Genomic DNA, 16,777 nt, shown 5'->3' with positions numbered 1-16,777 from the left:
AAATAACACTTCCTTATTTACTTTCTCTATACCACTCATGATTTTCTAGACCTCTATCATATCCCACCTTAGTCGCCTCTTTTCCAAGCTGAAAAGTCCCATACAGAAGCCGTTCTATACCCCTAATCAGCTTTGTTGCCCTTTTCTGAACCTTTTCCAATTCCAGTATATCTTTTTTGAGATGGGGCGACCACATCTGCACACAGTATTCAAGATGTGGGTGTACCATGGATTTATATAGAGGCAATATGATATTTTCTGTCTTATTATCTATCCCTTTCTTGATGATTCCCAACATTCTGTTCGCTTTTTTGACTGCCGCTGCACATTGAGTGGATGATTTCAGAGAACTATCCACAATGACTCCAGGATCTCTTTCTTGAGTGGTAACAGCTAATTTAGACCCCATCATTGTATATGTATAGTTAGGATTATGTTTCCCAATGTGCATTACTTTGCATTTAACAACCTGGAATTTCATCGGCCATTTTGTTGCCCAGTCACCCAGTTTTGTGAGATCCTTTTGTAGCTCTTGGCAGTCTGCCTGGGACTTAATTAACTTGAGTGGTTTTGTATCATCTGCAAATTTTGCCACCTCACTGTTTACTTCTTTTTCCAGATCGTTTATGAATAGGTTAAATAGGACTGGGCCCAGAACAGTCCCCTGGGGGACACCACTATTTACCCCTCTCCATTCTGAAAACTGACCATTTATTCCTACCCTTTGTTTCCTATCTTTTAACCAGTTATCAATCCATGAGAGAACCTTCCCTCTTATCCCATGACTGCTTATTTTGTTTAAGAGCCTTTAGTGAGGGACCTTGTCAAAGGCTTTCTGAAAATCTAAATACCCTATATCCACTGGATCTCCTTTGTCCGCATGCTTGTTGACCCCCTCAAAGAATTCTAGTAGATTGGTGAGGCATGATTTCCCTTTACAAAAACCATGTTGACTATTTCCCAGCAAATTATGTTCATCTGTGTGTCTGACAATTTTGTTCTTTACGATAGTTTCAACCAATTTGCCCGGTACTGAAGTGAGGCTTACTGGCCTGTAGTTGCCAGGGTCATCTCTGGAGCCCTTTTTGAAAATTGGCATCACATGAGCTATCCTCCAGTCATTGGTACAGAAGCTGATTTAAATGGTAGGTTATAGATGACAGTTAGTAGTCCTGCAATTTCACATTTGAGTTCCTTCAGAACTCTTGGGTGAATACCATCAGGTCCTGGAGACTTATTACTGTTTAGTTTATCAGTTTGTTCCAAAACCACCTCTAATGACACACATCAATTTGGGACATTTCCTCAGATCTGTCACCCAAAAAGAATGGCTCAGGTTTGGGAATCTTCCTCACATCCTCAACAGTGAAGACCGATGCAAAAAATTCATTTAGTTTCTCCACAATGGCCTTATCGTCTTTGAGTGCTCCTTTAGCATCTCGATCGTCCAGTGGCCCCACTGGTTGTTTAGCAGGCTTTCTGCTTCTGATGTATTTACATTTTTTTTTGCTATTACTTTTGGAGTCTTTGGCTAGCTGTTCTTCAAATTCTTTTTTGGTCTTTCAATTATATTTTTACACTTCATTTGCCAGAGTTTATGCTCTTTCCTATTTTCTTCATTAGGATTTAACTTCCACTTTTTCAAGGATGCCTTTTTGCGTCCCACTGCTTCTTTTACTTTGTTGTTTAACCACAGCGGCTCTTTTTTGGTTCTCTTACTATGTTTTTTAAATTGGGGTATACATTTAAGTTAAGCCTCTATTATGGTGTCTTTAAAAAGTTTCCACGCAGCTTGCAGGGATTTTACCTTTGGTACTGTAGCTTTTAATTTCTGTTTCACTCACCTCCTAATTTTTGAGACGATTCAAGGAGCTCAATCTATTTAGCTTAACAAAGAGAAGCTTAAGGGGTGACTTGATCACAGTCTGTGAGTACCTACATGAGGAACAAATATTCAATCATAGGTTCTTCTGTCGAGCAGAGAAAGGTCTAGCAAAATCCAGTAACTGGTAGTTGAAACTAGACAAAATCAGACTGGAAATAAGGTGTACGTTTTGACAATGAGGGTAACTAACCACTGGAACAACATACCAAGGGTTGTGGTGAATTCTCCATCACTGACCACTTTTAAATCCAAATTGGATGTTTTTCTAAAAGTTCTGCTCTAGGAATTATTGTGGGGCAGGTCTCTGGCCTGTTTATACAGGAGGCCAGACTAGACCAGTGGTCTCCAAAGTGGGGTGCGTGCAAGAGGATCCTTGGGTGTGCGCGGCAGGAGGAGCGCCTTTTTTTTTTTTTTTTTTCAATATACCAAGGGTTGTGGTGGAGGCTCTTTCTTTTTTTTTCTCCCTGCTTCGGCAAAAATGGTAGAGCCGGCGCGGCAGGGGGTGCGTGCTCAAAATTTTTTTACTGATGGGGTGCCCGATCAAAAAAGTTTGGAGACCACTGGACTTAGAGGATCACAGTGGTCCATCCCTTCTGGCCTTGGAATCTAGGAAAACCTTGTGAGCTAGAGATCAGGAATTGAATAGCATCTTGCATGCCCATGGGTGCACCCTGAAACAACTACGAATCTTGTCCTGCCTCTGCCCTTCCACACTGGAGGATTAAAGACCAACATATTCTTGCATGAAGATAAAAAACATTTATTTATGAACTATGGCTTCGGTTGTCTTAGAAAGCAATGGCTTGAGTAGCCTGCTTATCAACTCCAGAATTGTAGGGCTCAGCCCCTCTGAAAATCAGGATTAAGCCCTTGCGTGTTTATGGCTTACATCTGTTTTGTACTCAGTGGAGACGAGTGAGCTGTCTGCAGAGAACATTTGAAGTAGCTGGACTGCAGCATGGGAAGGAGGTCAGCCGTTATATTGCTAAAACTGAGCTTGACCTTTATGCACAGTGGTGCTGAGGCACCTGGGTCAGGAGCTGGTTACTGCGGCATGCCCTCGGGCTCGTTGTGGGAAGGAGGAAACAGTGGCCGTGTTTGTGACAATTTTAAGATACCTTTTACATAGCGCTTTACGCGCTTCTTAGCCCTGTTTCCTGAGCTGTGGCGCCTCTGCCGTTCCAGATGCTGACATCTGTTAGAAAGGCAGCATCGGTCTCCTCTTCGGTTTGTCAGCAAAGGAAGGGCTGATCTCACACTGGCTTTTGGAGGTATTTACACCTTAGCCCACTCTTGTGCTGAGCCCCCTTCTTTAGCAGTTTTTAAAAATGGTAACAAGTCAGCCGCCGTGTTCGGTCAATTTATTGCCTTTCCCCTTCGAATATACCTTCAACTTCCTAGTTACTCTGCTCTGTGGCACTTGCAGCGTCTTCCCCGTGCAGATGTTTCCTAAACCTGTGCAAGTTCAGATCTAAAGTAACATCCGTGGGTTGCTGGAGGGTAATTGGATGTGCTTGCCTTGGAGAGGCAATAGAGGAGAGGGCACCAACTACTAGCAAGTTCAGTGAACTGCTGGTCCTCTGATGTTTCACATGCAGTTGGGAGTTGTTGCTCTTTTGTAAGTTATTTCTTAATGGGAGTTGTCCCTTGTTTGACTTGAAAAAGCCTTACATTTTTATTAGACCTAATCTGTGAGCACAGCGGGTCAAGCCCTAAGCTGGATAAGACATATTTCATCTTAAGCGCTGGAGTATGATCAAGGCTTCCACAGGAAGAGGGCATATTGAACTCTCTCTGCAAATGGTTCTGATGTGAAAGATGTGCAGATGATCTCAGAATAGGAGAATGGATTTGCGTAATGATTTATGTTTTCCCTAGGCAATTAGTGCTACTGCTGCAGGACAATTATTGTTAAAAGTCCCATCACACGCTATTAAACATATTTTCCCCTTGGGCTTCAAGTAAATCTGTAACAAGTCCTATAGCAGAGTCTTAACAAAGATAAAAACAACTTGACTTTTCTTTTTCAAGTACATGATACCTTGTTTAGCGATCAGATCTGAAATGACTTCACAGTTAAGTGTTTGCTTGATGCCAAAAAAATTTAATGAGCAAAGGAAAGTTTTAACATATAATCAGCATGCAGCAAAGAATTGTGGTTCTCAGATTGGTTCATGTGCCATGTTTTCCTAATTGTTGTTAATTTTTTCAGTGCTTGAAAGGTGGTTGATTTAATAGATTAACTTTCCCTGAGATCACAACCCTTTGGTCAAATGGATACTTCAGTTGCATATTTTATACCTCGGAAAGGCTGGGTGTGAACAGTAGCATGCATCTATAACAAATCCCTGAAAATAATTGTTCATGGAGCTAACTCTGCCACAGGTTTGGGCAGGTGTCTGCGTGTATTTGGCCTTTATGCTGGTGACACTGACATGGCCACAGTAAAATAGAATAAAATGTGTAGCTGACATTAGATTTTTTGAAAGCATCAACCTTTAGAGCTCTAACTCAAAGCGATTAACAGGTTTTTGGGGTTTTTTTAAGCATAAACTTGTGATCCGGGAAACTTTTAACAGCAAGGGTAATTAGTCACTGGAACGATCTATGAAAGAAGGTGGTACGTTCTCTATCACTTGAAATCTTTACACCAGGATTGGGTGTCTCTCTCTAAAAGAGACGCTCTGGTTCAGCCACAAGTTATTAGGCTTGATGCAGAAATTACAGGGTGAAATTTATGGCCTGTTAGGCGGGAGGTCACATAAAATGATTACAGTGGTCCCTTCTATTCTTTAAAATCTATGATCCGTTTTCTCCCATTTGTAGTGAGTTTTAGACTTTTGTTATGGGTTACAATATAAATTCAGACAGGTGGAATTGTCTTAACAAATTTTTCTGCACAAAAAGCAACCTTGATAACAGGGTAGGGAGAAACTCAGTGCTTTAAGCCAGAAATAAGGTATTGGTTATCAGAAAAGGTGGCATCACCATTAGCGAGAGTGCTAAAATCTTGCTCTGACTTCAAGATGACCTGCAACATTGTAAAGTGCATGTTGTAATAGTTGCTTAAGTAGTGAAAATTTAAAAAATTGCACTAGTAGCCAAAGCTGAGAGAAGACTTGCTCCAGTTTGAAATAATGCAGTAGTCTTTGTCACTGTAATACAGAGGTGGGCAAACTACGGCCCGCGGGCCACATCCGGCCCGCGGGACCGTCCTGCCCAACAGGGGGTTGAATGGAGGCAGGAGTCCTGGGGGGGCAGTCAGGAAGGAGGGGGGAGTTGGATGAGGCGGCAGGGGGCAGTCCGAGGCAGGGGTTCTGGGGGCAGTCGGGACAGGGAGAAGAAGTGGTTGTATGGGGCAGCGGTCCCAGGGGGGCGCCGTCAGGAATGAGAGGAGGGGTTGGATGGGGCAGAAGTTCGGGGGGGGGGGCAGATAGGAGGTGGGGGCCAAGCCATGACCCCCTCCCCTAACTGGCCCTCCATACAACTTATGAAACCCGATGCGGCCCTCAGGCCAAAAAGTTTGCCCGCCCCTGCTGTAATAATTGACCATTGTTCATGCACTGTAAGGAGAAGTGCCTCCTAGTTTCTTTTATTTTAAGGATTTCTTGGCATTTTGTTAAGGAGATAGATAGGGAGTTGCATTTAGAGCATGAGGAGACTTGGGGATGTGAAAGAGCTCCCTCGTTATGGTTCTTTTAAATTAGAATGCAGAACTGTGGTACTTCTTATCTTTGTCTCTCATATAACTATAGGTGTGGTAAGTCATCTCTTGGTCATAGTGTTCAGCAATTTTCTTCCAACACTGCACTCCAAAGTGTTTCTTGGTTGCTTGGAGGGATGTGGAAAGATCACAGTGAAGTCTTCATTTCTGTAGCAAGAGGGCCAGTCTTTGCTCAGCAAGTCCCTTCTATCAGGTTGAGTAGTACAAGGAGTGCTCCTCCGATAAGCGCTCCACTGTGCGTGAAATCAGGTGTGTGTGGGGGGGGAGATGCTTTGAGACTAGAGAGCAAGACGTAGGGTCTCAGGAAAGTTGTGGGTTATCATGGCTGTAGCTGTTGTTATATACTTGGATGACAGTTGTATATTTGCATGTCATGTTTAGGAACGTAGCGGTAGCAGCCTCGCTACTTGGAATATACAAAAAGAGACTGCGCAAAGTACTGGAGAGTACAGTGTAGGGCCCAGTCTTGCAGTGGCTGAGTTGAAGGACGAGAGAGGCTATATAGCTTGATATGGCTTTTCTCCAACTTAGAGTCTCACAAAGATGGGGCAATTAATTAAATCTTTTTCTCAAGGGTTTCATGTTACTGGGATAAATTCTCAAAGTAAACTGTATACTGGGAAATCTTTCTCTCAGGATAATAAGCATCTGTAGTTAGTAAAGCCAAAAATGGCATTGGCTTGAAAGTTTTGGATTTTACGGCTTCATTTTTTAAATGCATGAATCCTTAAGGGAGGCTTTGTCAAAGTAAAATATTATTGTAAAGCAGCACGGAGGCATGAATAAACCCTGAAATGTTTTGAAGGTCAGGGTGTTGATTGCAGGATAGCACAGAAAGCAAGTGGATGGCTCAGTGGTGTGTTTACTTTGATGCTGTAGTGTATCTGTCTGCTTTCCCCTCATCCTGCTCTCTTTGCTGATGATCATGGGCTACAAATCCTCTCTCCTTGCTGATGTTTACGTGCTACGTAATATCAAAGCGGTTTATAAAATATTTATTGTAGCTGGTGGAAAACAGCATTTAAATTTATGATTTCTGACCTTTTTTCATTTAAGAGGGACTGTCAAAATAAAAATCGTATTTTAAATTTCATTTCCTGCATTACCACCTCACTTTTTTAACTGGTAAGAATTTTTACAATCTCTTTATTTTTCACAACCTCTCGTTCACTCTGCTCTTCGCTCAGCATAGGAATGGTCTGTAGAGTCAATTTCATTTTTACGTTCTCATACATTAGAACAGTTTTCAACCTTTCCAGACTATTGTACCCCTTTCAATCTGATTTGTCACATGTACCCCACCTCACTTAAAAATTACTTGCTTGCAAAATCAGACATAAAAATACAGAAAAGTATCACAGCACACTATTACTGAAAAATTGCTTACTTTTTCTAATTTTTACCATATAATTAAAAAATAAAACGATTGGATATAAATACTGTACTTACATTTCAGTGCGATACTTGAGCCTGTTTTTTGTCTGAAGCCCAAGCCCCAGGTAGGGGGCTGAATAATGTAACTTAGCTTCGTGAGGCACTGAGCAATTGCCTTGCTTGTTACCCCCTAATGCTGGCCCTGCACTTGCGACCCCCCCAAACCCATCCTGTGACACCCCCAGGTTGAGAAACACTAATCTAGATGAGTTGAGTACCCCCTGGAAGACTTCTGGATACCCTCATGGGTACCCTGGTTGAGAACCACTGCATTAGAACAATGCTGTGTGGTTTGAAAATACTTCAGGAGAATTATGAAATGCAAAAAAGATCTATAAATGTAACAATTGTAGTTAGGTGGTCTGAATCTGGACTTAAAGTGCTAAAAGTATGATTCTAATGAACAACTCCTTTAGCTGGCAGCTGTAGTAGGCTTTTATTTTCTTGTGGGAACCACTAGAGGGGGCAAAGATTCACACTCTGTTCTGTGTATTGCAGAGAATACAGTAAAACCTCAGAGTTACGAACCTCTTGGGAATGGACGTTGTTCGTAACTCTCTGAACAAAACGTGATGGTGGTTCTTTCAAAAGTTTACAACTGAACATTGACTTAATACAGCTTTGAAACTTTACTATGCAGAAGAAAAATGCTGCTTTTAACCATCTTAATTTAAATGAAACAAGCACAGAAAGTTTCCTTACCTTATTCAGTCTTTTTAAAAACTTTTCCTTTATTTTTTTTAGTAGTTTACGTTTAACATGGTATTGTACTGTATTTGCTTTTTTTGGTCTCTGCTGCTGCCTGGTTGCATATTTATGGTTCCAAATGAGGTGTGTGGTTGACCGGTCAATTTGTAATTCTGAGGTTCTATTGTACTTCTAATTCTTTTAGAAATTGGGGCCTAAATTACCTGACAAATATATTTTCAGCTAGTGGAATGCATGTAGCTTATACTAAACTCATCCTAGTAGGGATGTATTAATGAGATATCATGAATGATTTCTTATGTTTTGGTATTTTTTTTATAAAGAGCCTCAACATCTTGGCAATTGAAGGCTGGTTTCAAATTAAAAAATAAAAAATGAAACCCAAACACTTGATTTGCTCCCTCAAGATTTAGAAAATCTTTTCTAAGGCTCATGTAGCCTTCTTTTGTGCAAAAGGCAGATGGCAACTTTTCTGGCTAATTGAATACAGACCTAAGTGTCATTCTCTCGTCATCTGAACCTGTTATGTTCTTGACACGTTAATCAGGAAGGGGAAATATTTGGAGAAGCTAATTTACCCAATTGTTAAATCTTGCGTAGAAAAGGTTAAAAGGGTTTTATTTAACCTTCCACCTATTTTATCTTTATTTGCCTGTTAAAAGGGACCTTTTTTTCCTTAAAAACAAACAAAAGCTTAATAGCAACAGAAATGCCTTCATGACTTAGGGAAAAAAGGAAATTAAAACTGTTTGGATTTAAAAATTCCGTGAGTGTTTGCAACCCTTGCTTTATGCTAGTACAGGAGAACCCAAAGCTGAAAATGATTAGAAACTAGTGAAACTGACTAGTCTATTTTCATTAACCAAAGCAGAGTGTCTTACAGAACATAAACAGCATTCATCATGAAAGTGATCTAGGACATTACAAATTTGTCAGGTTTAATAATCAGAGTTCATGTTAGTAACGCAAGGAAACTTGTTCCAAAAATTGGATTTTTAAGACCGTGGGTAAAATTTTCAGAAGTGCTATGTGATTTAGGAGCCTGACTCTCATTGAAAGTCAATGGGATTTAGGTCCCTAAGTAGAGCTGGGTGAAATTTTTCAACTGAATTTTTTTGGGCAAAAAATGCAGATTCAGGTCAACTGAAACATTTCCAGAATTTGTGTAATTTTTGGTGAATTGTTTTACTTGAAAACCACTTAAATAAAAAAAAGTTTCATATTTACATTTTCAAAATGAAACTTTTTTGACTCTCGTTTATAAATCACCTTTCATTTTATTTTGTAAATAATAGGGAAAGAAAGATGAAAACAAAACATTTCAGGTCAAATTAAGCATTTCATTCAACTGAAAAAATTTTTTTTTTTTCTTTTTGATTTACCAGAAATTTTGAAAAAAATTCTGTTTTGAGTCAACCCACATCTAATTCTTTTCCCTGATTTTTTTCGGAATTGCCTGTGAACTGAAAAATCTGTCATCTGCACAGCTGTTCTCACAAGTGCTTAAGGTCTGAGCTACATTTGGAAATTCTATCAATAAAACCGTTTCAGTTAACGATAAGGTGTGTGGTGTTTTTTTTTTTTTTTTTTTTTTTAAACCAAAATAGTTATATCAGGTTATGCTCTAGGTGTGGACGCAGTTATATTAACTTATACTAATAGCGCTTATTCCTCTTTCTGTACAGGAGTGAACTATACTGGTATAAGCAATTTTATTTTGGTAGAACTGAAACCACACTGGGGACATTTTGATGTGTAGACAAGACCTTTGCAAATGGGACTTAAGCTCCTAAGTCTCTTATGGACTTTTGAAAATGTTGTGTCTTCAACTCCTAATTGGAGGCTAGAATGCTAAGACTGTACAAGTGGACTGATGTGTTGGGTTTAAACCTGAGCTAGGTGGCTCAGCAGTCTATACCTGTTTTGATCCTACTGAGACCTGAAACTGTTTCTTCATGGAGTAACACTCTCCTTTATATTTTAGAGCCTAAAAATATTCTCTCTAGTAGGAGTCATTCCATGTCTTAGAAATCTTTTAGAATGGCTAAATCCTAGCATGCATAACGAGAAGGGGAGAAACACATGGTCATGTCTGGTATGCTTTTTTTTTTTTTTAATTCCAGCAAGTGTTCAGAATTTGTGAAACAACTTATGTAAGATTGTAAATATGAAATTTCATTTCTCAATGACAAAACAAAATGAGAGGCAATGGATTTCTTTATAATGCATGAAATTAGCAGAGGGTTTTTTTATTAGGTAATTTAAAAATGGACTGTTCAGAAAAGGAAGTTTCATGGTAAAGTCAGGAGAAAGTACTGAGATACTTGAACCATGAAATGAAATTGTTTGGTGAAGAATTAATAACTTTTATTATGGCAGAGAAACTTGCTGTTGGATATTTACTAGAGAATATTATACCTGCGTACTTTGCAAAATAAGTCATTTGTTATGCACTGTTTAGTGACTTTATGAGAAATGAACCTCGCTCTTGTAAAATAAAAGTACTCTCCGTATTTCTAGAAGTGTGTGTATGTAAACATGATTCCTTATAGGACAAAGAGCTTTCCATTTAAAGGGACACTGTTCTTTTTGTTTTTAAGTATCTGGGAAGGATTCACATACAAAGATGTTGGGGGCCTCAAAAATTTCTAGATCGATGGGGCTTGCAATTTAGTCAATTAAAAAAATAAAATAAAAGCAGATTCAAAAGTAGATGATAGTTACTGTGATTAGTTTCCTATCTTTAAAAAAATGTCTGTCTGTCTGACTTGCTGCTGTTTGGAAGACCCTTGCAAACTGAGGAGAAACTGAATATATAGACTGGTTTCAGAGTAGCAGCCGTGTTAGTCTGTATCCTCAAAAAGAACAGGAGTACTTGTGGCACCTTAGAGACTAACAAACTTATTTGAGCATAAGCTTTCGTTAGTCTCTAAGGTGCCACAAGTACAACTGTTCTTTTTGTGAATATATAGAGAAACCTCAAAAGTGGCTATCTAGAAAGTGCTGTCAAATGCAAAAGTAAACACCGTAAAGAGAGTTTTTCTACTTTCAGTTAGTCAGTGGTGGTTACTTGTATAACGATAGTAGTTTAAGTATGTTTTAATCAGAATGATCAAGAAGTTTTATACAGTATGGTCATTTTATGGTGGTATTAAATACACCTCTTAGGTATCGGGTATGTTGGTACTTCTGTGTCCATTTTGCATGGAAAGGATCAGGTACTTCTGTAGCAATTTCTGGTGGACAGAGAGATACCTTCTGCAGTTTCATATTGCAAGTTTCCATGTTGTTCAAAGTTCCATCAAAAAATTTGCTGCACTTAGATTATTTTACTTTGATTGTTGATGTTACATACGATATACAGCATAAAAAGAAATTTGTAAACCACTACCAGTTTCTGCTGACTTATGGTTTTTATGTACAAGCTCCTGAAGCTGACTTTTCCATTGTAGTAAGGAAATAGTTAAAAAAAAATACTGCCTCCCCTGATAAACTCCATGGAAAACATGCCAGTTTTGCTAGCATACAAAGTTGTATTAACAACTCTAAAGCTAGCTTTCTAATACACAGAATGTTTGTTTCATGTTAAAGATTTGTTTAATAAATTTTTTGTATGGAATTTTTTTATTTTGAAACCGTTTGGAAGTTGAAGCTAATGCAGAATGCTGTAGCCCACTTCAGTGGAGTTCATAGTTGGAGCGCGCTAGACTTGGGCTCTGTGAACTTTACTGATTGCCAATAAGCTTCTGAATGGAATTCAGGATATTGAGTTCTAACCCATAAAGCCCTAAATGGCATGGCACTTGGTTGTCTGAGACCCCTCTTTCCTCGGCTCCTTTCTTCTCGGCTCTCTATGAGCTGAGGGGTGAAAACATTATCTACCACCTCCACAAGTGAGATCAGCAGAGCTGCTGAAGCTGCTGGGAGGGCATTGTCTTCTGGGGGTAGAGGGTGTTCCTTGAGTTTAGAACCTACTCCCCCCACTTGGTCTGCAAGATCCCAGATTTGTTAACTGCTGAGCACGCTGCAAAGCTCATCATTTCTCCCTCTGTTAAAGCTGTTGAGGAGGGTGTGAGTGGAGGTGGATGTTTTTATGAGCAGTCCTTTTGTCTCTGTTTATGTTGTAATTTTTGACTTACGGGATATGCAGCCAGAGCAGTAGATAAGCATCTGTAGATATATTTTAAAAATTGGAAGAAATAAACAACAGTCTGATCAAGCATAACCGTTCCGAAGGAACCGTTCTGTCCCATGTCAGTGTGTATATTAACTCCAGTTTTAAGGAGTTTTCATCTTTTGTCTCGTAACTTAAAAAGACAATTCAACTACCAAATCTGAGTTTCTGTAACAAATTAAAAATCAAGCAAACTGGGAATTGCATAATTTAATATTCTATTTTGTACCTGGGACCTATGGGAGTTTCCAGATGGTTGATTTAGCACAACACGGCCCATAGTCTATAAGAATTAAGAGAACTGAAGCCCAAACACCGATTACTATTTTTTTGGTACTTGTGTAGATTTCAGACCTTAAGGGTTAAATGGATTTTTTTTTTGAACATTTTTTATTAAACAAAGAGTGTAGTTTTCATCCAAAAAAGGGCTTGAGTTTTGCTGGTGAGTGATTAACTGCATTATAAACGTTTATAAATCATTTTTGTTTATGCAGATACCTATATATACTAGAAGTTGAGAATTGCAAAGCTTTCTCACTTGGAAGTGTAGCTAAAAGGAAATGTGCAATGACAGCAAAAGGATTATTTTCCAAACAAGTTTATTCTACTTCATGCTGATGCTAGCAGCTGGAATGTCTATCCATCTGACTTTTCTGCGCCCTGCACAGTGTAATATTTAGCTGCTGTATAACAAATTGTTTACCCTCCAACAATAACTTGCAGCAGTTCCTTCATATCAGAGCGCCTCTTACTAATGGAGGTAATTTGTTTTAGTTCTTCTGTAGTCTTGTAGATATTGTTGCTAAAATGAGGACTCTTCTGTCCAGTATGACTTTTTTTTTATTCCCTATCCCCGTCTTCCTCTTCTTATCCTCCCCCCCGGCTCATAACCACACTTTTTGGGTATGTCTGCCCTGCAGCAAGACACCTGCGGCTGGCCCACGCCAGCTGACACTGGCTCACGGGGCTTGGGCTAAAGGACTGTTTAATTGCAGTGTTGATGTTCGGGCTCAGGCTGCAGCCCATACTCTGGGACCTCCGCACTTCGCAGGATCCTAGAGCCTGGGCTCCAGCCCAAGACCAAATCTCTATACCACAATGAAAACAGCCCCTTAGCCCAAGCCCCACAAGCCCGAGTCAGCTGGCATGTTTAATTGCAGTGAAGACATACCTTGTTGTGAATTGTCCTCTCACCAAGATGTTTGTCTCTACATAGAAGCATGCTTGTCTCTGACTAGCCTGGTTTTCCTTTCTGGATTTTCAGGTTAAAATCTAGTCTTACACAATCTCTTCCTCGATATGGATTGTGACATGACTGAGGTCTCCTTGCTCAGTGTCTAAATTGGGTAACTGGGACAGGCTGATAGGAGTTTCTATTGATGTACATAGACCTTGGCAATTAAATTTAGATGGCTACTTGCTGGATGAAAGAGGGTTTGGTGAAATACATGTTTGCTTGGGTGAGGCAGTTGCTCATGAAAGCCTGTTCAGGGGTTGTTTTCTGCTGTTACTCTCACAGAAGTCATCCTCTGGGACGCACTAGGACACAAACTGGATTTTGACTTGGGATTCTTATTACAGACTGTCAACTCTACCAAAGCTGTTGCTGAGGCAGCCGATGAGCTAAATTACCTTTCGCTCCTTCAGGGTGCTCCATCCTAGGCCACAGTTGAGTTGGTTGGTGGAGTGAGAGGAGAAACTTCTATTACTGCTGCCTGTGCTTTTGCTGTATCCTTTCATTGCCAATACTGCTTTTCCTTCCCAAGATAGGGTATATGTGAATAAATATATCACTTGCTTTGCTTAGGCATCCAGTACCTTTCATCAGAAGCACATTAGAGAGCTGTTTTTGTTTGTTGGTTTGTTTGGTTTGTTTTGTTTTTTAAATCTAGAACAGTTCCTGAAGAAGGGTGAGGAATTTTACCTGATACACATGTTCAGCATGAGGATGGATGCAATTGTCTGCTATATGACCGTTTTTTATGACTTGCTAATTTGTATGAACCCATGCTCTGCTCCTCAGAAATGTAGTCTCTTGGCACTGTTACGGTGCTAGACAATCCAAAGTGAACTGTGTGCTGGGTTAGTTTGTCATCTTAAATATTCCCCCTTCACGAAGGTTGATATTGCTTTGATTGCAAATCGTTCTAACACATTTACTGGTCTGCTGTGATCAGACCACCTATGAATTTGACCCAAAGAGGAGCTCTGTCTACCTCGAATGCTGTCTCTTTCACCAGCAGAAGGTGGTCCAATAAAAGACATTACCTCACTTACCTTGTGTCTCTAATATCCTGCGACCAACACAGCTACCAGAACACTGCAAATATGAATTTGAACACACTTATACTCCAGTGTGGTTTCAGAGCATCCTCCTTATAAGTTGGGTGATAATGTGCAGGTATATACCTGAAGTTGGTTGAATATTTTTGTTGCCCTTCAAAATATTTTTAGAAAAAAAATTTAGTTTAAGATAATGCAGATCGAATTGAGGCTTTCGATTATCAGTTGTTCTCCCTTAAAGTTTGGCTGCTATTCACAGCTGTAACAACCCATTACTACTGGGCTTTCTGATGACAGAGGTATTGAGCAGAAATTTTGACTAGTAGAAAAAGATTCCAATGTTTGATTATTTTTTTTCAATGCTTAATGAGGTGCGGGGGGAGAGGAAAAATGTAATATAACTACCAACGAAACACGTTTTTAATCCCTTTCTGGAATTCTCTGGCATTGTTACTTCAGGTTCTCTTTTATGTAAAATGTATTGGGAAGGCCATGTTATCTTTAGTGCTCTCCATTCTGTAGATAAACAAATAATTTTGCTGCATAGGCTTTATTAGCTTTAAAAAGGAGCTTTAAAAGCTTAAAGAAGGGTGGGGGGAGCTTTGTGCTGAAGCTGATACAGATTAGAAATGAAAACTGTGAAAAGATAAGTGACTGCAGACTGTAAGAATTAAAATAGCTTGGGGAAATATGATTTCCTTCCCAAGAAGAAACAGTGATGTAATCATCTGGAACGGTCAGAAGTTTTTGAGCCCCCGGATCTGCAGTAGCCATTGCGTTAGGTTTTTACAGCTTGTTGGGAGAGAGAAAGGGACTCCCTTTCCTTTAGCAGCACATATTTGTAGCTTTGTGTCATAGATGATTGTGTTGCAAAGACTGCAGAAAGTTGTTAGATGTAAATTCTTTCCGATTCTTTAATTCTAATTAAGAATCTGTAATTCTTTCTAATTCAGTTGAAGTGCATTAACGTACAGGTCTAGCTGATGTGGAAATGTCCTGGTAGGTCCTTTGTTGGCATCAGCTTTGAGAGCCGATGTATAAGTAGGCTACTGGCTGCTGACACCATTTTAAACTCCGTGTCATCTGAACCTGATCAGAACAGTGTCGCGTTGGTAAGATCCAAGGGGCCTGTTCCCGCACCCATTGAAGTCGATGGCAACACTCCCACTGGCTTGAAAGCATGTAGGAATGAGCCCTAAAACACCACCAAGTTGTCCAATTTCATTAGCCCTCCCAGTGTTACTTACTCTGAAGGAGCTAAACTGGCATTATGCCAAAAAAAAAAATCCCACCATTGCTATCTTCCCTTGTCAAGGCAAGGCTCAGTCATTCAAGCAGGATGCTGGAATTCAGGAGGCTTTGGGGTTTTCTTTCATACTCTGCCACTGACTCACTCTGTTTTTAAGAAAGTCACTTGCTCTCCGCTCCCTAATTTCCTGTTCCTGCGAAAGTGACTTCATCCCAATTTTAAAGGGTGTTGCCATCCTCTGATGACAGTTGCTGTATAAATACAAAGTAACATTATTTTCTCCTTTTGATAAATTAAGGCATTAAAGGTCTAAGTGCCTTGAGTTTCACCCTGCTTTATTTCCCTGGTAATAAATGTTCATACGTTTGTGAGTGCATTATCATCGTTAATGCACACTGGTGTACCATGGGGTATGAGGCTAAAAGCAATAACTGCATCAAAGCTGAAGGAAGAGGCTGTGGTTAGATCACGTTCCAGAGAGAATAAAGACCGCTTTACTAGTTTTAGGTTTCATAGTTCCCTATACCTGTTTGATCTTAATTTTAAGAACGCCTCTTCTTCCTGCTCTTTAAAACAAAAACAAAACAAAAAGGAACAGGATAGAATCTGAAGATACCTGTAGCTGCTCAGGGCCGAAGTTATCAGCATTATTAATTACTCTTAGTTTGGTTACCAAGTTACTGTTATCTGCTCTCTTAGTATAAACCATTTTAAAACATGCTTTCTTAGCAGACCACAGTTTCACAAACTTTATCTGAGGAGGTGAAGGCTGAAGCCACCAAAACACTGGATTTTCAGGAAACCCTAACCATTGTTAGACAGTTGGTAAATCTTGTTTGTTTTTATGGCAATATTGTAAAATAAATATTTACATAAAAGATGAGTGACAGTGTTACAAATTAGCTTGCATAACTTGTTTAACATTCTGAAAATATTTTAGGCATTCTTTGAGACTGGGAAAGCATAAATGTTCAGGATAGATGGCCAAGTATGTGTTGAATCTTGATTCTACTCCTCTTCTCCGCCCATTGAAAAGAACCCTGTCTGATCTAGTAGTTGGAACTGATCAATGTTGATTTCAATTATATCGTTCGATGTCAGCTTGTCCCAAGGCCGTCTGACACCAGGTAAGGCAATGAAATTCCTGATGGGCACATTTTAGCAAAAATCTAGAATCAGTTTGGTATATCTTGTGTATTCAGACTGAAATCTTGGCTCCATGAAGCCAGTGGCAGATCTCCATCGCCTTCATGGAGGCTAGGATTTCATGCATAGGGTTTAAAAGGATCCCCATCAGCACACCTTCCAGTGTATGTGGCA

General features: G+C 39.7%; 1 protein-coding gene across 1 annotated transcript in view; it reads left to right on the top strand.

Moving 5' to 3' along the window:
• The window catches only part of PSMD1 (proteasome 26S subunit, non-ATPase 1), a 115,012-nt gene that overhangs the window by 29,533 nt on the left and 68,702 nt on the right, over nt 1-16,777 (top strand). The window lies entirely within an intron of this gene.

Source organism: Terrapene carolina, unplaced genomic scaffold (assembly GCF_002925995.2).
Source record: "Terrapene carolina triunguis isolate 2854851 unplaced genomic scaffold, T_m_triunguis-2.0 Scaffold88, whole genome shotgun sequence".
Classification (NCBI taxonomy): domain Eukaryota; kingdom Metazoa; phylum Chordata; order Testudines; family Emydidae; genus Terrapene; species Terrapene triunguis.
This window is presented reverse-complemented; position numbering and strand designations above follow the sequence as displayed.